This window comes from Triturus cristatus, chromosome 4_2 (assembly GCF_964204655.1).
Source record: "Triturus cristatus chromosome 4_2, aTriCri1.1, whole genome shotgun sequence".
Classification (NCBI taxonomy): Eukaryota; Metazoa; Chordata; class Amphibia; order Caudata; family Salamandridae; genus Triturus; species Triturus cristatus.
Window position 1 is genome coordinate 54,242,351 of NC_140586.1, and position 22,887 is coordinate 54,265,237.

General features: G+C 51.6%; 1 protein-coding gene across 7 annotated transcripts in view; it reads left to right on the plus strand.

Annotated features, from left to right (window-relative positions):
• The window catches only part of RFX1 (regulatory factor X1), a 549,504-nt gene that overhangs the window by 196,328 nt on the left and 330,289 nt on the right, over positions 1–22,887 (plus strand). The gene's annotated exons all lie outside the window — the stretch shown is intronic.

Sequence of the window (22,887 nt, forward strand, 5' to 3'; positions counted from 1 at the left end):
ATCAACCTGGAATATTGGTATCTTATTCATGATATGGAGATTCTGGAGAGATCTGAAAGCGATCACATTCCCCTTCTATTAAAGATGGAAATTATGGTTATAGGCCATTCACAAACCCTAGTTCAGTTATGCTGTGTAGGAGAGTAGGGTCTGCTTTCTATGTTCACCCCCACTTTTTGCTTTTACTTTACTGGTTTTCGACTTAGATGTGGCTGTGGGCCTGCTGATCGGACCCACAGCCCTGCTGTTCTCTCTCTAAATTAATACTATGTACTTTAGGTGCATAACCCATTTGGATAGGATCACCTTATTGGCCCCTGTACAGTGTACCTTAGGTACCCAGGGCATAGGTGTACCCTAGGCCTACCAGGGGCTGCAGCATGTATTATGCCACCCCTGGCCTGGCCTTCCATTATGACACAACTGGCTGATCACTCAGCTGGGGCAAGGTCGTGTAACCACCCCTTGCTTAGGTGTAGTATTCCTATACCTACCTTACATATATAGACACATGTGTACCTATCTGCCACTCCTATGGCAGGCCTTAACAATCCTGGAGGCAGAGTGCTTGGTAACATGTGAGCTGAGCCTGTCTGCAGCTTTCGGAACCATGTCCTTATAGCTGTTTTATGATATAGCCTACCATATACACTTAAAGTGCCTTATAATCTTAAACGGTTATGGTAACTATGGTTTGGCTTTATCAAAACATGTTGTGTAAGGTGTCTAACACTTTGGAATAATACCCCCATCCCATTTCTGGTGATGAGGATATTATCCCTCCCTTCTAGAGGGAGAAGACATGTTGAAACCTACTTACCCGGTTAAAGTTGAGCAGAGCCCCAGCATCACAAAATGGATGCTGCTGCCACAACACAAGTCTGACCTCCTGCTGCTGGGAGTGATCCCGGCACGGGAGGCTTGGACAATGGGTTTCCTGCCTTGGGAGGTGCGAGCACCACCCCAGACAGGCCTTAGTGTATTGGGGCAGGGAGGGATGAAAGAAACGAAACACTGCCTGGGGCACACAAGGTGTCCCATGCATAGTCCAGTTCAAACCGGTGCTGGGGCACTCCAGCCCCAGTCCTGGCGCAAAACTGGACAAAGGGAAGGGGGTGTAACCACCCCCCTCCCAGGTCCCACCCATAAGGCGTGACCTAGCAGGCAACCCAGCCCCCCAGATTAGTATAAGTGTGGTAGCTGGGCCCCAGGAGATTAGATTATCCTGAACCTGCAACTTGAACAGAAACTCTGGACCTTCGACATTCGACGAAAGAAGAAGACTGAAGAATCTCCCTTGTGGCCAAGGAGTGGCTACCCTGTGCAAACAGGCACCATCAAGAGACTTACCCTTTGCTTTGCTGAAGTTCTACGAGGGACCGACTGCAGAGCCTGACCAGAGCCTTGACTTCCAGACTTCTCCGACCCTGATCCACATCCACAGCCGAGCTGAGATCCGTGGAGGCGGCGAGAGAAGTGGGACCGGCTACCTGGGAAAAGTGGCGAGTATCTTCCAGCGCAGCTTCTGAGGTACCCTCGAAGTTGTGCACCGGGGATTGAGAAGCCCCAACCCCAAGCACCATCTGCACCGAAGATCAGCCCCCCACACTCCACGAGTCCTGCGTGGGGCCCTTCTGCATTTTCCTGCTTGCCGCGTCTGTCCGGTTGCTTGCCCGTTGGCTAGCGGCCTTTGCGACGACACACCTTTGAATTTCCACTGCTGGTTTGGCTCCTCCAGACTGGCTCCTGCTCCTCTGCAAAAGAGAAGCACCCCAGACCTTCCTGGTCTGCACCAGAAGCAAGTCCTCCATTCTTCGTGGGTTCCGCTTGCCAAGGCTTGGTGAGTCCTAGTTCAACTTCGACGCCGCCGACAGCAAGAGCCTTCGTGGGACAGCTCGCCTACTGTTCCTGGTCGTCCTCGACGTCTCCTGGTACCCGTGGCTGCTGCGACAAGCTTCACCTCTTCACCTGCATCTTCACGACATCGCCTGGTTCCTTCCTGGTTCCACGTGGTCACTGGCTAGTTACCCAGACTCTGTCCCCCCTGCTTGCAGGTATCCTTCCTTCTTGATCCCGGCCTTGGGATCCACCGGACACTCTTCACTGACTGCCTGTCAGCAAATTTCCTTCAGGCATCCATAGAAGTCCACGACGAAACCCGACGCAAGTTCACACCTATGCACCCGCAGCCCGTGGGCTAGGTAACTTGGGTACTCCGGTGCTCACAAGGGTATTGACTATCCTAGGGTCTAGTTTCCGAGTCTCGACTTTCTAGCTATACCAGAAGTGTCCTAAAACTGCTTATTTCTAACTGCTAGTGATTCTATCGACTTTTACGCGTGAGTGTTTCCACTCTGCACCTGAATCCCGTGGGCCTCCCACTTCCTAACTGTTGGTAGGGTAGTGTAGCCCCAGCGACTCCCTAGGCCTAGGCCTATTCTATTTCTGTGACAGTGGTCCTTATACCACTTCTTTAGTATATGGTTTGCGTGGCCCCTAGGGCCTAACTGTATTACTTACCTGTGTGACATAATGTATGCTTAAATAAGACTGTGTTGTACTTACCTCGAATCTCATAAAGAGTGCTGAGGGTTTGACTAGAATAAATACACTTTATTTTATATATATATCTGTTGTGGTGTCCTTTCATTTGGTATTCAAGGGATTATATATGGTATAACAGCTGGCTTCACATGCCATTCAGAGTTTAGCCTAAGACTGCTCTTGTCCATGCTACCACTAGCATAGCTGGTCTATAAGGTTGACTTTACAACCAATCACCAAAAGGGTTGTTTGGACTGATATAAGGTGTACACTAGAACTAGTGACATCATACATCAGGCCAACTTCTCACATTGGTGAGCAGCGGTTGGGATCTGAGCTTGCTGCTGTAATACCATTGTAATCTTGAGATACTAAATTGAAAGATCACACAGATATTGTTTAGGTACATATAACATAGATTATAATACTTAAGTCCTACTGGACTTAGTTGTTGTAGGTTGAAGGGCCTAACACACCCTGACTACAACTACTAGAGAGGTTTAGTAGATACAACTAGTGTCGGTAGGTGCACACACCACACCCTCACTAGATCATGTCTCCGGGAGGAGATCAAGTAGATTCTCTCTCAGGAGGGGTAGGTCTGAGAAAGATCCCCTCTAGATGAGACAATTGTGTACCTCCAGAAAGTTAAAACAGGGTGCAAACCCTACCCTCCTTCAGCTAGTAGAGATCCTAGAGGAATATGATGCTCTTAGGGCCTCCAAGGCTGGTACCCTAGGTACAGGGGAGGGTCTACCCACTACAGATGAGTCAGATGGGACTTCAGATGATGAGGTAGACAGCCAGGGCCAAGTAGGAAGACTTAGCCAGGCAAACCTAAGCTTACATGGGAGTCTGCATGGGCTCCCCCCATACAAACCCCCAAGTGGGCTTAACCAGAGAAGCAGGAGAGACAGATCCCCTTCAAGGGAATCCATCCACTCCCATGTCTCTAGCATCTCTAATGCCTCTTCTCACAGGGGAATGACTTCCCCCCAGAGAAAAGAGCATGAAGCCAGAATGAGCGAAGCTAATCTAAGGATTGAGAGGGAAGAACTTGCCCTTGCCAAGGAGAAGCTTGCTCTGGCTAGAGAGCAAAAGTTAAGTGGGTTAGAACCCACTGGTGGCAGCAATATCCCTAAGGATAGAGACAGGACCTATGATAATAGAAACCTGAGCAAGATTGTCCCTCCCTACAAGTGTGGGGATGACATCCACAAATGGATAACTGCTTTGGAGAAAGCTTGCAAAGTACAGCAGGTACCCCAAAGTCAGTGGGCAGCTATCTTGTGGCTCTCCTTCTCTGAGAAGGGTAGAGACAAGCTCCTCACAGTTAGTGATGAGGATGCTGACAAGTACACTGTCCTGAAGAGTGCTCTAATTGATGGGTTTGGCCTAACCACTGAACAATACAGGTTGTTGTTCAAGGATACCCAGAAGACACAGACTCAGGACTGGACTGACTTTGTAGATTGTGCCACTAAGGCTCTGGAAGGCTGGCTAGTGGGAAGTAAGGTTAAGGACTATACAGGATTGTATAATTTGATCATGAGAGAACAAATCCTTAACAACTGTCAAAACCAGCTACTGCATCAACACCTGATCGATTCTGATCTGACTTCTCCCCAAGAATTGGGAAAGAAGGCAGATAGATGGGTCAGGACTAGAGTTAAGCAGAAAAACCAGAACCAGGGCGGTGATCAGAAAAAGGCAGACTAGAAGGGTAATGATCAGAAACAAAAAGACCAGAAGTCTTCACCAGGCCCCCAAAAGGCTCAGGGGGAGAGTGGTCCCAAAAAGGATAAAAAGAAAGATGGCCAAAAGAAACCATGGTGCAACTATTGTTAAGTCCAACTCACATTGGTTTAGTGAGTGCACCAAAAAGGATAAGCCCCCAGCCACCATTGCCCCTAAGGCAACTGTACCCCCTAGTTCAGCTGTAAGTGGTGGTTCCCAGCAAAAGGGTGTAGTAGGGTTAACCCTGGGAACTGAGGAGGATTCTGGCCTAGTCAGGATAGCTACCCAGGCTGTTCTGATCTGTGATGGGGACATAGCTTTGTCCTCTACTATAGGCCCCAGTAACCTGGGCAAGTACAGACAGACTCTTTTTTATCAATGATAGGATGGCTCAGGCCTACAGGGACACTGGGGCTAGTGTCACAATGGTGACACCTGCCTTTGTGGACCCTGGACAGATCATACTAGGTGAGAAGTACCTAGTGACCAACGCTAGCAATGCCACTACCTCCCATAGTGTAGCAATTGTTAACTTTTCCTGGGGAGGGGTAACTGGCCTCAAGAAAGTTGTTGTTAGTTCAGACCTTCCTGTGGAGTGTTTACTGGGCAATGATCTTGAAACTTCAGTTTGGTCTGAAGTGGAGTATAGGACCCATGCAGAAATGCTGGGGATAGATGCACATGTCCTTGCTGTGACCAGGTCACAGGCCAAAAAGTGCACCACTGAACAAGTGCTGGATCCTGGAACTATGGACCAGTCCCAAACCAAGAGAAAGAGCAGTAGGGTCAAGGCTGTGCCTTCCCCCCTGCCTCAGGCACTGGGTCAGCCCTCACAGGAGGATGATTCTGAGAGCCCTGAAGGAACTGTCCTAGAAGAACTTGAACCTGATCAGGTTGAGTTTCTTGGGACAGGGGGACCTTCAAGGGCAGATCTGAGGCAGGCACAATTAGACTGCCCCTCTCTTGAACCCCTCAGACAGCAGGCTGCTGCTGAGGCTGCAGGGAATGCTCAAGGTACCCATAGAGTGTATTGGGATGAAGGGCTACTGTATTCAGAGGCTAGAGACCCCAAGCCTGGTGCATCCAGGAGGTTGGTCATACCACTGAAGTTCAGAGGCTTCCTTCTTACCTTGGCCCATGATATTCCCCTTGCAGGACACTTAGGCCAGAACAAGACTTGGGACAGGCTTGTCCCTCACTTTCACTGGCCCCATATGTCAGAAGATACCAAGGAGTTTTGTCGCTCCTGTGTCACCTGCCAAGCCAGTGGCAAATCAGGTGGCACCACAAAGGCCCCCCTCATACCACTACCTGTGGTGGGGGTCCCCTTTGAAAGGGTGGGCATAGATATTGTAGGACCAATGGACCCACAAACAGCATCTGGGCACAGATCCATACTGGTGATAGTGGACCATGCCACCAGGTATCCAGAAGCTATTCCCCTGAGGACCACAACAGCTCCTGTTGTGGCAAGGGCCCTACTTGGAGTATTCTCCAGAGTGGGCTTTCCAAAGGAGGTCATTTCTGACAGAGGTGCCAACTTCATGTCAGGATATTTGACTGCAATGTGGAAGGAGTGTGGTGTGAACTACAAGTTCACCACACCCTATCACCCACAGTGCAATGGGCTTGTTGAGAGATTCAACAAGACCCTAAAGGGAATGATAAAAGGTTTACCAGACAAGGTTAGGCGAAGATGGGACATCCTTTTACCCTGCCTTCTGTTTGCTTACAGAGAGGTCCCACAAAAGGGGGTTGGCTACAGCCCTTTTGAGCTTCTGTTTGGGCATCTGTTGGACAGGCCACACGAAGGGCTTGCTCCCTCCCCGCACGACAGGGCCCGAGCTCCGGCCCACCAGGCATAACCCACGAAAAGCACCTGTACCCCGTCTCCCGACGGATCTTCTGCCCTCGGACCTCTACTCATCACGGGGCCCAGCCCCACCGGCTTCCCCGGCCGGTTCAAGCCGCCATCTTGGGCCCTGCACCACGAGGCCGCGTGGCCTCGGCCCGACCCTAACCCCGGGCCTGGCCGGCCCCGACATCCCGGCACCACCCTCCACCCAGGAGGTGAGCGGATCACTTGGCAGGTCAATGGGAGAACGAAGTGTCAAGAGCTCTTCCCCCGCCAGGTGCCGATCGCCTCCAGCTCCCCCAGGCGCTGGCTCCACCCCCTGCTGGGTGTCTGGACACCTTCATCCCGGGCCCTCCGACCTCCACGTGCGAGGGTCCGGACATCAAAGGGCGCCTGCCCTATAACTGGGGCAACTCCGGAGCAGGAAGGCAGTTGTATCCTGGAGTCGAGAGACACCGAGAGAACTCAGCCTTGACGGACTACTGGCGCTGCCGTAGCCCGCTCTTGTGAACCATCGTCCTGCCTGCTGGCGCTGCCGCGGCCTTCTGCAACATCCATCCTAGTTGGGACCTGCTGGCGCTGCCGCGGCCCGTTGTAACGACCATCTTCGTCGGGACCTGCTGGCGCTGCCGCGGCCCGTTGTATCGACCATCCTCACCGGGACCTGCTGGCGCTGCCGCGGACCGTACATCGACCATCTTTCCGGGACCTGCTGGCGCTGCCGCGGACCGTGTACCGACCATCTCAACCGGGACCTGCTGGCGCTGCCGCGGCCCGTACCAACTAAACCACCAAGCTCGAGGATTGTGAGCTAGTCATCATCTCATCCGAACTACCTGACTGGTAGACAGACTGTCCCGCTACCCCTTACCCTGCTTTGAGAGACTTGAATCGAGGGGACCCCTGAGTCCAGACCTCCTTGTACCATTCAACCGTACCTTAAGAAGTGCTTATAAAGAACACTGAACCTTATCCGTGTGTGGTATCTGTCTGTGGGGGGGGAAGTTACTTGTCTGTACGATCGCTGGAGACGGCTCTCCCCGGAGACCTCTCCTCCTGACCCCGGCCGACCCTCCCGGTCCGTCTACCCTTTCTAACATTGGTGGCCAGCGGCGCGATCCGAATCAACGCATAATCGTACAGAGAGTAGCTCACCCCACGACAAAAACACGATGTCAGCCAAAGATAGCAGCTCCACCGAGAAATTCCAAATGGATAAATTAGAAGAATACAACCACCGCGAACTGAGACAATTCTGCATAGAACTTGGCATTGCTACCACCGGCCTAAGTACCAAGGATGATCTAAAGCACGCCCTAGAGTCATGGACAGAAACTGGGGTCGCCGGACCCTCCGACCAAAGCAGCATCACACCAGAGGGGAACGCCACGGCTCCCGAGGAGCGGGGAACGGGCCTCTCGCAGGAGGAGATCCGAGAAAGAGAAAGAACCAGATTGCACGAGTTGGAAATGGCACGACTCAAGATGGATGGGGAACTCAAGTTGGCTGAACAGAAACTCAACCTCGAGCATATGCGGCTCCGAGATGAACGAGAAGAGAAGCAGAGACAGAGAGAGCTGGAGGAGAAAAAAATAACGCTCGAGCACGAGCGCCAACTAGCGGAGATAGAACTTCGGAAACAGAATAAAGAACTGGGGGTGCTTGAGCGACCACACACCCCGGGGCCAATCGAGAAAAAAGTCCACATCCCCAAGGATGTTGTCCGCGAGTATGTCCGAGAAGACGACATACAACAGTGGTTTAAAGCCTACGAGATCGCCATGACCTCCCACCGGATCGACCGGAGTGATTGGGGAGCCGGACTTTGGGGGAGGTTTATCAACGAGGGTCGCGATGCCCTACTGCAGCTCCCAGATCACCAAATGTCGTCCTACGACCACATGAAGGCTGCCCTCCTCACCCGCTACGGCCTCACACCCGAGATGTACCGCCAGAGGTTCAGAGATTGCACCCGGATCCCAGGCACAACTTGGGTAGAATACGTGAACTATTTCAGCCGTGCCTTCGAGGGTTGGATAAAGGGGAGCCATGTCACCACCTACGAACAACTCTTTAACCTTATGGTATGGGAGCACCTGTCGAACAACTGTTTCGTCGAGCTCAGGCAGCACCTCCTCGACAGTAAGCTGACTGACCCCCGGCAGCTCGCCGCCGAAGCTGACCGATGGGAAAGCACCCGAGTGGGCCGGAGGGGGCCACACGAACAGAACAGAAGCAACCAAGGCCAGCACCGTCCTCGGGGAGGAGGAGGGGGCCAGGGGCGAGGGAGAGACGCCTTGCCAGCAACACCCGTGGCCAGCACCCCGCCTCCGGCCGGCCGGGGCAACCCCCCGTGGCGTCCTGGGGTCCGAGCCAACGTCACGTGCCACCGATGCCAGCGAGTCGGCCACTACGCCAATGACCCGAGCTGCCCGCAGAACCAAACACCCAAGCCCCGCCAGGTAGCTGCCGCCGCCCTGGGGGAAGAGCGATCATCGGAGGAACCAGAAGAGTATGAGCCGGCCCAGCAAGAGTGGGAACCGGCCGCCATGGTCCTGGCGTGCTTAGGGGGAAGAGACATGGTCCCGCGGGCTCCCCTACCCGCTAACACCAGGAAATACGGTCAGTGGGTGACCATTAATGGACAGCGAGCCGAGGCCTTGCGTGACACAGGCGCCAGTGTGACGGCCGTCCGCTGTCACCTGGTGAAGCCCGAGCAGATCCTGCCGAACATTCTCTGCCCCGTCCGCTCGGCAGACAACTCTGAAAGTATGTGTCAAATGGCCTGCGTCCCATTCGAATGGGGAGGGGTCTCCGGCCTGTTGAAGGTGATGGTCCGGGACGATGCCCCCGTGGACTGCCTCCTGGGGAATGAACTCGAGAGTTCCCCGTGGGCCACCGTTGAGAGAAGAGAGCACCTGGGGATGCTGGGCCTCCCGGACTGGGCCTGCATAACCACCCGGTCCATGGCCGCCCGTGCCGTCCCTCGATCAGAAGAACCGGAATGGCCAGCACCTCCGCCCCCGGTCGCCCCAGTAGAAGACAACGACGAGGCCAGCCTCCCAGACCCGACGACCGAAGGGGACGAGCAACCCCAGGACCTTCCTGACCTGGCTCAGTGGCGTCAAGAAGGGGGGCCCACCCAAGAACAGTTCCGCCAGGAACAAAAGACCTGTCCCTCCCTCGAGGGACTCCGCCAACAAGCCAGCGCCCAGAACGCAGGGGACTCCACCGGAACTCACTGGGTCTACTGGGATAACGACCTGCTATACAGCGAGCAAAGAATCGCCGAGCTGGGGGCCGGTCGAGTACTGGTGGTACCTCTCCGCTTCAGAGACTTTCTGCTCAACCTGGCCCACGATGTCCCCCTGGCTGGACACCTGGGCCAGGACAAAACGTACAGCCGCCTAGTGACCCACTTTTTCTGGCCGAAAATGAGGAACGACGTCCTGAACCACTGCCGATCTTGCCCCACATGCCAAGCCAGCGGGAAGAGTGGTCGGAAGCTGAAAGCCCCTCTGCAACCCTTCCCTGTGGTCACCACCCCGTTCGAGAGGGTGGGGATAGACATTGTGGGGCCTCTGGACCCCCGCACGGCACAAGGACACAGGTTCATCTTAGTACTGGTGGACCATGCCCCCCGCTACCCCGAGGCGGTGCCCCTACGGACCGTGACAGCTCCGGTGGTCGGCCGGGCCCTAATGGGGATCTTCTCCCGGGTAGGCTTCCCCCGAGAAGTCGTCAGCGACCGAGGCACGAACTTTATATCCAAATACATGAAGTCCCTCTGGCAACAATGCGGGGTCACCTACAGATTCACGACCCCCTATCACCCCCAAGGGAACGGACTAGTGGAGCGTTTTAACCGCACTCTCAAGGGGATGATTGGGGGATTGGAAGAGCCCCTCCGTCGCCAGTGGGATGTACTACTCCCGTGCCTCCTCTTCGCCTACCGAGAAGTTCCCCAGAAGTCCCTCGGTTTTAGCCCTCTCGAACTCCTGTACGGGCACCCTGTGCGAGGGCCCCTCAGCCTCGTAAAAGAAGGTTGGGAGATGGCCCCCCTAAAGACCCCTCCAGACGTCTTCAAATACATCCTGGCCCTACGCAATCAGACCCGGCGCTTCAGAGAGATGGCCAAGGCGAACCTCGAGGCCAGCCAGGAGGACATGAAGAGGTGGTATGATCACAATGCCTCCTCCGTTGAGTTCGAGCCCGGACAACAAGTATGGGTGATGTCCCCCACCGAACCATGTGCCTTACAAGATAAGTGGACGGGGCCCTTCAAAGTGGTCGAGCGCAAAAGCCCCGTCACTTATCTCATCGACCTGGGGACCTCCCGGAACCCCCTCCGGGTCCTCCACACCAACCGACTCAAACCACACTTTGTGCGCTCAGAACTCAGCCTCCTGATGGCTACGGACAGTGGGGCAGAGGAAGACTCCGAACCCCTCCCGGATCTTCTGAAGACTCAGGAGAATGACGGCTCCGTGGACGGGGTCCGGCTCTCTGACGCCCTCACTTCGGAGCAACGCCAGGGCTGCCGGGACCTCCTGCTGCAGTTCGCTACCCTGTTCTCCCTCACCCCCGGGGTCACCCCTTGGTGTTTGCACGACGTGGACACCGGGGACAGTCCCCCTGTCCGACACCGGGCCTACCGCGTACCAGATCGGGTACGGGCCTGCATACAGGAGGAAGTGGCCAAGATGCTCACAATCGGGGTCATCGAGCCCTCGGACAGTCCCTGGGCCAGTCCGGTTGTATTGGTTCCCAAAGCCGCTGCCCCCGGCACCGCACCTGAACTGAGATTCTGCGTCGACTACCGGGGCTTGAACGCTGTCACCCGGACCGACGCTCATCCGATTCCCCGAGCAGACGAGCTGATCGACCGGCTGGGGGCCGCCCGCTACCTTAGTATCTCCGACCTAACAGCGGGCTACTGGCAGATCGGCCTCACACCCAGGGCTCAGGAACGGTCAGCCTTCTCTACCCCCGATGGCCACTACCAATTCAAGGTCATGCCCTTCGGCATGAAGAATGCCCCCGCCACGTTTCAACGCCTCGTGAACCAGGTCTTGGCGGGGCTCGAAGAGTTCAGCGCTGCCTACCTGGACGATATCGCTGTATACAGCCGCCACTGGGCCGACCACCTCCGTCACCTCCACGAGGTCCTACAGGCCCTCCAGCGGGCCGGCCTCACAATTAAGGCCGGCAAGTGCCAAATTGGCCAAGGGTCTGTGACCTACCTTGGGCACCAAGTGGGAAGCGGGCTGGTGGCCCCGCTACAACTTAAGATTGCTGCCATCCAGTCCTGGCAGCCCCCCGTCACCCAGACCGAGGTCCGAGCCTTCTTGGGGCTCACCGGCTACTACCGGCGGTTCGTGAAAGACTACAGCAGCATCGTGGGGCCCCTCACGGGTCTCACGTCTAAGAACCAGCCGAGGCGGGTTAACTGGACCCCCGATTGTCAAGCGGCCTTCGAGAAGCTGAAGGCCGCCCTGTGCACCGCCCCCGTGCTCCAGGCCCCCGATTACAGTCGGGAATTCGTGGTACAGACCGACGCCTCCGACCACGGCATCGGAGCCGTCCTTTCTCAGTTAAACCCCGAGGGTCATGACCAGCCGGTGGCCTTCATCAGTTGACGTCTCCTGGCCCGAGAACAGCGCTGGAGCACCATCGAGAGGGAGGCCTTCGCAGTGGTGTGGGCCCTCAAAAAGCTCCGGCCCTATCTCTTCGGTACCCACTTCCGGGTACAAACCGACCATCGACCCCTGCAGTGGCTGATGCAGATGCGGGGGGAGAACCCAAAACTCTTGCGCTGGTCCATTTCCCTGCAGGGAATGGACTTCACTGTGGAGCACCGACCAGGCCAAGACCACGCCAACGCGGATGGCCTGTCCCGCTTTTTCCGCCTCGACGAAGAGAGTCCCCAAGGAGATGGGTGACTCTCCCCGCCTTCAGCTGGGGGGGACGCATGTTGGACAGGCCACACGAAGGGCTTGCTCCCTCCCCGCACGACAGGGCCCGAGCTCCGGCCCACCAGGCATAACCCACGAAAAGCACCTGTACCCCGTCTCCCGACGGATCTTCTGCCCTCGGACCTCTACTCATCACGGGGCCCAGCCCCACCGGCTTCCCCGGCCGGTTCAAGCCGCCATCTTGGGCCCTGCACCACGAGGCCGCGTGGCCTCGGCCCGACCCTAACCCCGGGCCTGGCCGGCCCCGACATCCCGGCACCACCCTCCACCCAGGAGGTGAGCGGATCACTTGGCAGGTCAATGGGAGAACGAAGTGTCAAGAGCTCTTCCCCCGCCAGGTGCCGATCGCCTCCAGCTCCCCCAGGCGCTGGCTCCACCCCCTGCTGGGTGTCTGGACACCTTCATCCCGGGCCCTCCGACCTCCACGTGCGAGGGTCCGGAGATCAAAGGGCGCCTGCCCTATAACTGGGGCAACTCCGGAGCAGGAAGGCAGTTGTATCCTGGAGTCGAGAGACACCGAGAGAACTCAGCCTTGACGGACTACTGGCGCTGCCGTAGCCCGCTCTTGTGAACCATCGTCCTGCCTGCTGGCGCTGCCGCGGCCTTCTGCAACATCCATCCTAGTTGGGACCTGCTGGCGCTGCCGCGGCCCGTTGTAACGACCATCTTCGTCGGGACCTGCTGGCGCTGCCGCGGCCCGTTGTATCGACCATCCTCACCGGGACCTGCTGGCGCTGCCGCGGACCGTACATCGACCATCTTTCCGGGACCTGCTGGCGCTGCCGCGGACCGTGTACCGACCATCTCAACCGGGACCTGCTGGCGCTGCCGCGGCCCGTACCAACTAAACCACCAAGCTCGAGGATTGTGAGCTAGTCATCATCTCATCCGAACTACCTGACTGGTAGACAGACTGTCCCGCTACCCCTTACCCTGCTTTGAGAGACTTGAATCGAGGGGACCCCTGAGTCCAGACCTCCTTGTACCATTCAACCGTACCTTAAGAAGTGCTTATAAAGAACACTGAACCTTATCCGTGTGTGGTATCTGTCTGTGGGGGGGGAAGTTACTTGTCTGTACGATCGCTGGAGACGGCTCTCCCCGGAGACCTCTCCTCCTGACCCCGGCCGACCCTCCCGGTCCGTCTACCCTTTCTAACAGCATCCTTTAAGAGGACCCCTATGGCTAGTAAGGGAAGGATGGGAGAGACCTCTCAGACAACCCAAACTTGACATAGTGGATTATGTACTTGGTCTCCGCTCCAGGATGGCAGAGTATATGAAGAAGGCTTCTAAAAACCTTGAGGCAAGCCAAGAACTCCAAAAAGCTTGGCATGACCAAAAGGCTGTGCTGACTGTTTACCAGCCAGGGCAGAAAGTGTGGGTGTTGGAGCCAGTGGCCCCAGCAGCACTCCAAGACAAATGGTCTGGACCCCACACTATTGTTGAGAAAAAGGGAGAAGTCACCTACTTGGTGGACCTTGGGACTCCCAGAAGCCCCCACAGGGTGCTTCATGTCAACAGATTGAAGGCATATGTTGACAGGGCAGACATGGGCTTACTCATAGCTACAGATGAGGGGCAGGAGGAAGAGAGTGACCCTCTCCCAGACCTGTTGACTCAGAACCCTGATGATGGCTCAGTTGATGGTGTGGTCTTTTCTGACAGCCTCACTGTCCATCAGCAACAGGACTGCAGACAAGTTCTGCAATCCTACAGACATATTTTCTCTCTGACCCCAAGTCAGACAAACTGGTGCACCCATGAGGTGGACACTGGTGACAGTCTGCCTGTGAAGAGTAAAATCTACAGGCAACCTGACCATGTCAGGGACTGCATAAAAGTTGAGGTACAAAAGATGTTGGAGCTAGGTGTAATTGAACCTTCAGAGAGCCCTTGGGCTAGTCCTGTAGTTCTTGTGCCAAAACCTCACACCCAAGATGGTAAGAGAGAGATGAGGTTTTGCGTGGACTACAGAGGTCTCAATGCTGTCACTAGGACAGATGCCCACCCAATACCTAGGGCAGATGAGCTCATTGACAGACTGGCAGCTGCTAAGTTTTTGAGCACATTTGACCTGACAGCAGGCTACTGGCAAATCAGACTAGCTGAGGATGCTAAGGCCAAAACTGCTTTCTCGACCCCAAGAGGACATTATCAATTTGTGGTAATGCCATTTGGTTTGAAGAATGCACCTGCCACTTTCCAAAGGTTGGTGAATCAAGTCCTTACTGGGTTGGATGACTACTGTGCAGCTTATCTTGATGATATTGCTGTCTTTAGCTCCACCTGGGAGGATCACCTGGTCCACCTGAGGAATGTTTTAGAGGCCCTGCAAAAGGCAGGCCTCACTATCAAGGCCACTAAGTTCCAGATAGGCCAGAGCAAGGTTGTGTACCTGGGCCACCTAGTTGGTGGGGGTCAGGTTCAACCACTGGAGAGCAAGATCCAGACCATAAAGGACTGGTCTCCTCCAACTACCCAGACTCAGGTCAGAGCTTTCTTGGGCCTGACTGGGTACTACAGAAAGTTTGTTAAGAACTATGGGTCCATTGTGACACCACTTAATGACTTGACCTCCAAGAAGATGCCAAAGAAAGTTCAGTGGACAGTAAGCTGTCAAAAAGCATTTGATGACCTGAAGCAGGCCATGTGCAGTGCACCTATTCTGAAAAGTCCAGACTACTCCAAAGAGTTTATTGTCCAGACAGATGCTTCTGAGTTGGGTGTGGGAGCTGTTCTTTCACAACTTAATATAGATGGTCAAGACCAGCCCATTGCTTTTATAAGTAGAAGGCTGACCCCTAGAGAGAAACGTTGGTCAGCTATTGAGAGGGAGGCCTTTGCTGTTTGGGCCCTGAAGAAGCTGAGGCCATACTTGTTTGGCAATCACTTCAAGATTCAGACAGACCATAAGCCCCTCTTGTGGCTAAATCAGATGAAGGGTGAAAATCCCAAACTTCTTAGGTGGTCCATTTCCCTACAGGGGATGGACTTCCCAGTGGAACATAGACCTTTGACTGACCATGCCAATGCAGATGGACTCTCCAGATATTTCCACTTAGAACATGAAGACTCAACTGGTCAAGGTTAGTTTAATGTCCATAAGTTTGGGGGGGGGGGTTGTGTAGGAGAGTAGGGTCTGCTTTCTATGTTCACCCCCACTTTTTGCTTTTGCTTTACTGGTTTTCGACTTAGATGTGGCTGTGGGCCTGCTGATCAGACCCACAGCCATGCTGTTCTCTCTCTAAATTAATACTATGTACTTTAGGTGCATAACCCATTTGAATAGGATCACCTTATTGGCCCCTGTACAGTGTACCTTAGGTACCCAGGGCATAGGTGTACCCTAGGCCTACCAGGGGCTGCAGTATGTATTATGCCACCCCTGGCCTGGCCTTCCATAATGACACAACTGGCTGATCACTCAGCTGGGGCAAGGTCGTGTAATCACCCCTTGCTTAGGTGTAGTATTCCTATACCTACCTTATATATAGACACATGTGTACCTATCAGCCACTCCTATGGCAGGCCTTAACAATCCTGGAGGCAGAGTGCTTGGTAACATGTGAGATAGTGCTCTAGCATGAGCTGAGCCTGTCTGCAGCTTTTGGAACCATGTCCTTATAGCTGTTCTATGATATAGCCTACCATATACTCTTAAAGTGCCTTATAATCTTAAACGGTTATGGTAACTATGGTTTGGCTTTATCAAAACATGTCGTGTAAGGTGTCTAACACTTTGGAATAATACCCCCATCCCATTTCTGGTGATGAGGATATTATCCCTCCCTTCTAGAGGGAGAAGACATGTTGAAACCTACTTACCCGGTTAAAGTTAACCAGAGCCCCAGCATCACAAAATGGATGCTGCTGCCACAACACAAGTCTGACCTCCTGCTGCTGGGAGTGATCCCGGCACGGGAGGCTTGGAGAATAGGTTTCCTGCCTTGGGAGGTGCGAGCACCACCCCAGACAGGCCTTAGTGTATTGGGGCAGGGAGGGATGAAAGAAACGAGACACTGCCTGGGGCACACAAGGTGTCCCATGCATAGTCCAGTTCAAACCGGTGCTGGAGCACTCCAGCCCCAGTCCTGGCCCAAAACTGGACAAAGGGAAGGGGGTGTAACCACCCCCCTCTCAGGTCCCACCCATAAGGCGTGACCTAGCAGGCAACCCAGCCCCCCAGATTAGTATATGTGTGGTAGCTGGGCCCCAGGAGATTAGATTATCCTGAACCTGCAACTTGAACAGAAACTCTGGACCTTCGACATTCGACGAAAGAAGAAGACTGAAGAATCTCCCTTGTGGCCAAGGAGTGGCTACCCTGTGCAAACAGGCACCATCAAGAGACTTACCCTTTGCTTTGCTGAAGTTCTACGAGGGACCGACTGCAGAACCTGACCAGAGCCTTGACTTCCAGACTTCTCCGACCCTGATCCACATCCACAGCCGAGCTGAAATCCGTGGAGGCGACGAGAGACGTGGGACCGGCTACCTGGGAAAAGTGGCGAGTATCTTCCAGCGCAGCTTCTGAGGCACCCTCGAAGTTGTGCACCGGGGATTGAGAAGCCCCAACCCCAAGCACCATCTGCACCGAAGATCAGCCCCCCACACTCCACGAGTCCTGCGTGGGGCCCTTCTGCATTTTCCTGCTTGCCGCGTCTGTCCGGTTGCTTGCCCGTTGGCTAGCGGCCTTTGCGACGACACACCTTTGAATCTTCACTGCTGGTTTGGCTCCTCCAGACTGGCTCCCGCTTCTCTGCAAAAGAGAAGCACCCCAGACCTTCCTGGTCTGCACCAGAAGCAAGTCCTCCATTCTTCGTGGGTTCCGCTTGCCAAGGCTTGGTGAGTCCTAGTTCGACTTCGACGCCGCCGACAGCAAGAGCCTTCGTGGGACAGCTCGCCTCCTGGTCCTGGTTGTCCTCGACGTCTCCTGGTACCCGTGGCTGCTGCGACAAGCTTCACCTCTTCACCTGCAATCTTCACGACATCGCCTGGTTCCTTCCTGGTTCCACGTGGTCACTGGCTAGTGACCCAGACTCTGTCCCCTCTGCTTGCAGGTATCCTTCCTTCTTGATCCCGGCCTTGGGATCCACCGGACACTCTTCACTGACTGCCTGTCAGCAACTTTCCTTCAGGCATCCATAGAAGTCCACAACGAAACCCGACGCAAGTTCACACCTATGCACCCGCAGCCCGTGGGCTAGGTAACTTGGGTACTCCGGTGCTCACAAGGGTATTGACTATCCTAGGGTCTAGTTTCCGAGTCTCGACTTTCTAGCTATACCAGAAGTGTCCTAAAACTGCTTATTTCTAACTGCTAGTGATTCTATCGACTTTTACGCATTACGCGTGAGTGTTTCCACTCTGCACCTGAATCCCGTGGGCCTCCCACTTCCTAACTGTTGGTAGGGTAGTGTAGCCCCGGCGACTCCCTAGGCCTAGGCCTATTCTATTTCCGTGACAGTGGTCCTTATACCACTTCTTTAGTATATGGTTTGCATGGCCCCTAGGGCCTAACTGTATTACTTACCTGTGTGACTTAATGTATGCTTAAATAAGACTGTGTTGTACTTACCTCGAATCTCATAAAGAGTGCTGAGGGTTTGACTAGAATAAATACACTTTATTTTATATATGTATCTGTTGTGGTGTCCTTTCATTTGGTATTCAAGGGATTATATATGGTATAACAGCTGGCTTCACATGCCATTCAGAGTTTAGCCTAAGACTGCTCTTGTCCATGCTACCACTAGGATAGCTGGTCTATAAGGTTGACTTTACAACCAATCACCATAAGGGTTGTTTGGACTGATATAAGGTGTACACTAGAACTAGTGACATCATACATCAGGCCAACTTCTCACATGTTCCACTAGAGAGGTTCAGTTATGCAACAACATGAGAAGGCTAAAATGGGACAAGATAGTGAGTAATAAACACGCACTTACAGGTATAAGCACTGCAGTCTCCAAAACACTGGGAGAGTTACGAGCTATTAACACAAGACCTGAGATAAATGATAGAATTACGGATTTGCACAATGAATTGTTTTGTAATATTAGAACCTTTTTTTTAAAACCAGTTAGCGACAGGAAAGAACAGAAGAGTAAAGAAGCAAGCTGGTATAATAAGAACTGTAGGGCAGCCTATAAAGCACTGGCAGTTGCCATTAAACAAAATGAATGTAGCTTAGTTAAGATCGCCTGAAAGAAATATAAATCCGGAATGCCCTAGGGGCAGATGGTGAGAATGAGTAAGGCCGCATTGCACTGTCCTGTGCAAGTGTATTACAATTTGCAAGGGGAGATGCTGAAATAGCGTTGGGTGAGGTTGCAAGTGGTGGAGCTCCTAGCTCTGATGGTGTACCGGCCGACCTGTTCCAAAATGATAGGGCACTTTGTCTAGAGTATATACTTATTCTAGCGAATGCAATATCTAGTGGTGCACCAACTCCCTCTTCCTGGAAGGGCGCAGAGATTTTACCAATATATAAAAAAAGGCGATCGCTCCTGCCCGGGCAATTATCATCCAATCAGTCTTTTAGATGCCATCCAAAAAATCATAGCAAGAATGGTACTTAACAGAATATTAGACTGGATTGTTGAGAAGGATATATTGTCCCCAATCCAGGCAGGGTTTCGCACCAATGTAAGCACGGTAGATCAAGTTTTTAGGTTTGTCTTAATATATTGGCGTGTAGTTGTGCTGTCTGGAGGCCACTATTACGCCGCATTTGTGGATTTAAAATCCGCTTTTGATTTGGTGTGTCGAAACAAACTGTGGGGAGTTTGTAGGGATTTAGGTATGCCTGTAGAATTATTAACAGTTGTGATGCACTTGTACACAGATAACTTAGCACAAGTACGCTGGAGTTCACAGGGCAATGTGACCAATCGATTCCCTGTATCTAAAGGGGTGCGGCAGGGATGTGTTTTGGCGCCAACATTATTTTCACTGTTTATTAACGGAGTTGTAGCATATTTCTCCACATTCCCGACTGATGCACCAACTCTGGCAGGCGTAAGAACACCTATACTTATGTTTGCAGACAACACTCTCATTATTTCAAAAACACAGATCGATGTGCAGAGGGCCCTGAACAGGTTTTAGTGATTTTGCAAGGAACATGGGTTGGAGATAAATGCTAGTAAAACCAAGTATATGGTCCTCCACAAGCACCGGGCCATTAAAGGAAGGGTGTCGCTAAATGGAGAACACCTAGACCAAACAGAGGCTTTTATTTACCTGGGGATTACAATAGGGAGTAAACTCAGCTGGAGGTCCCAGATAGAAACCATGGCTCTAAAGCATGGTCACCTTGCTGGTGCATTACTGAAGGAACACAAGTTGTCCCTGACCCAACCCATCTACCCACTACTTAAGATTTACAACACCAAGGTTATTTCCTCTGTAACCTACGGAGGATAGCTCTGGGGATTCGATGATCTGAGGCCACTAGTTTTGGTGCAGAACAAATTTGTGCGAAATGTAATTGGTTTGCCATCTAGTACCCCTCTGAAGCTGGTCTTCTACGACCTAGGGTGTAGTAGATTGGCAGAGGTCGCCAAATTTCGTCCTATTGCTTGTTGGCGCAAATTATGGTCTACTCCTGAGCTAGTGAATTATGCTGCCGCTTTAAAAGATGTATGTATGGCTGACACTTCATGTAAGATTAAATGGTTACAAAACATCAAAATACCGTTGATTGGTATGGGAGTTCGACACTTGTGGGATGACCCAGAGGGTAAACAATTCCCTTCAAAAAAAGAACTGAAAGGTCTATATTGGACCATGGTGGATAGGAATAGTTTACTTACCGCTGAGCCTATTTCCCTGACTGGTAAATTTTTAGAGTTTAAACCTTACCCTCAATATGAGCATTTTTGGGATATTATCACCAAACCCAGGGACAGACGCCTATATTTTGAATTTCGGGCTGGATCGCTACCACATGCAAATGGCAGACAGGAAATGACAGCAAGTGCAAATTGTGTCTAGAGGGTGAGGAGACGTATTCGCATATTTTATTTGTTTGCCCTGCATACCAGACACCACGGAGAAAATGGCTACGGCCATTATGCAGAAATATGGGTGTTAGGTGTAGCGCTATAGCCATGAGAATTGTATTAACCAGCACGGAAGTACCATGTGTAATAGCTGTTGCTAAATTCCTAAGCTGAATGTGGCTAATTCGAGGAAAAGAATTGTAAAAACTGAATAGGCCGAGAAACCCCAATTGGCTGTACAGGAAGATAACAGATAAAGGAATGGTTAGGTTAACATCTTGCTGTTAACAGCTCAATGCATAAATGGTGTGTTGTCCCAGAAATCAGGATCTTACTTCTTCTTCTCTTCATAAACATTGTGATTTAAGATACGCCGTTGTATGAATCTGTATATACTTGCTATTTAATTATTTCAAAATAATTGTGCTCATCATTGATTGTATTTCCTTAGATTTTAAATAGCTAGTAGAATGGACTTTTACCGGAATTAAGCTTTATCTTTTTATATATCTATGAAATTTTATATCTTTTTAATAGAAGAATGTTCATTTTTTATATATTTTATGTTTAATTATGCTGTCACCCCTAAATGGTTGGGTTGATGTTATATTTGATAATGTCTTTTATGATCTTAAGTGATCGCAATAAAGATTATATGATGATGATATATAGAGCTACATATATGTTTTCACATATATTTTTATATATTTTCCGGGGTCCCCGCGCATGGGCGGGAATATTCATGTGCTTATGACTTTGATGAGGATACCCCTTGAAGAGAACTAGAATTACAGGTACATGACTTATCCTTCTTAAATCAAATTCTTATGTTATAATGAAGAAAAAGGAGGTTTGGTGAAATTAAACATGCCCCTATTATCACATAATTTACTCAGGTGGGAAGCCAGGATTGATCCGAGGCTTTCTGATTTATTTGTAGCATTCTGTCACTACATGGGTATCCCTTTGCTGATTGGATCAGAAGTTAATGCTTTGTCCATTTCGACATCAAGATATGTCACAGAAAGGAGATGCTTGGAGTCCTGGGGTGTCTCTAAGAGTCACTCTGGAGTCCACACTCTTGCACCTATTTATTGCAGCAGGGAGGGGAGTGGGGAGAAAGCTGTGTCTCTGTTGGCTACCATGCATTCCTGTGGCTAAGAAACGTATTTATCCTGTCTGCTGGCAGGACGTCAGCTTTTATCACTGCAAATGTGTTCAATATAGTGGGTATTGCATGCCTACTAAATTTTCATGTTAAATCGAGCTAGGGGGTCTGGTTAGCAAGCCTAAGAGAGCTGCTGCTCCATCATTTCCGCATTATTGTGAGCCAACTTAGGATCCTCTTCAGGAGGGATCCAGGAAAAGGCATTGAGGCATTTGATGACATTTTTCCCAGTTTACTCTACTGACATCAACAGTCCTCAACATGAAAAACTCTTAAGCCACAACAGTATACTTCTTCAGGATCAACATCTACTTACTCAGTGTCAAAGAAAAGAACACCTCCTGCTTAAAAATGATGCGTATGCCAAAAGAAAATGTTTTAATTAGAGTGAAAATAATGTCAAAGCTTTTGGTATCAATAGGTTTGCTGTTGAGAAATTTGACCCATAATCTGTTCACTCACCTTTGGAAAAAGGACTCCTCTGTTTGATAATGTCTTGAAGGCTTTTGGCAGATGAGAGGTTTTCAACTTTTGCATCAGGCAAGGAAATCTATGCTGTGTTCACAGGAATCGGGAAAGAAAAGGGCATATTTATAAGTAGAAACACTGGAGGATCCAAATCAATTCATAGGCACTATATGTACTCTGCTTCGATGCAACCCAACTCTGGTCACTGTTCCATGCAATACCTGTATGTCAAGAAAAGCTTGAGTCATCATGAAGTGCTCAGTCATCTCCTTCTTTCCTAAGTCTCCCTTTCAAGATATCAGTAGTCCAGGCGATACTGACTTACAGAAACGTGAGACGAATTAATGGTCCTACATCATGTCCACTAAATCACAGGGGATTACATTGCATTCATTATATTGTAGGTCCTTACATAGTCTCGGGAGGGCCATTTGAACTATCTATTTTTCTTTACTTTTCCTTTAATTTTATCAAATTCTTTTATACTATTTATATATTTTTTTATAACTTTCTTCTAACTTTTTATTTTTACTTACCAGTAGGAAAGTGCCCTTTTGACATGGTTACCCCCACTTTTGCCTGGTATCTAATGCAATTTTGACTGAAAGTGCACTGGGTTCCTACTAACCAGTTCCCCGGTATGAGTGTTCTTTCCCTAAACTGTACCATTGTTCCACAATTGGCACCACTTTAGGCTCCATGTAAGTCCCTAGTAAGTGGTACCCCTGGTACCTGGGGCATTGGAACTAAAAAGGGTTCCTAAGGGCTGCAGCATGAATAGTGCCACCCGAAGGGACCCCTCACCAAGCTCATGTTAACTGCCATTGCAGCCTGCGTGTCTTGGTGCAGAGTAAAACAAAGAGTCGACAGGGCACACATCCCTGTGTGCCATGCCTACCCAGCACTGCATGTGGTATAAGTAAGTCACCCCTACAGCAGGCCTAATAGCCTTAAGGCAGGGTGCACTATGCCCATGTGTGGATGTGTCCCTGTAACTTCCAAGTTCCCCCTTAAATACCACAAGTGCACAGGAAAGACATACCAAGTACATGCACTGGACACTAGTGATTACGAGTTCCCCAGCTACACAATTGCTTCACTGTACCTCCATATGTTTGGTAACAATCAT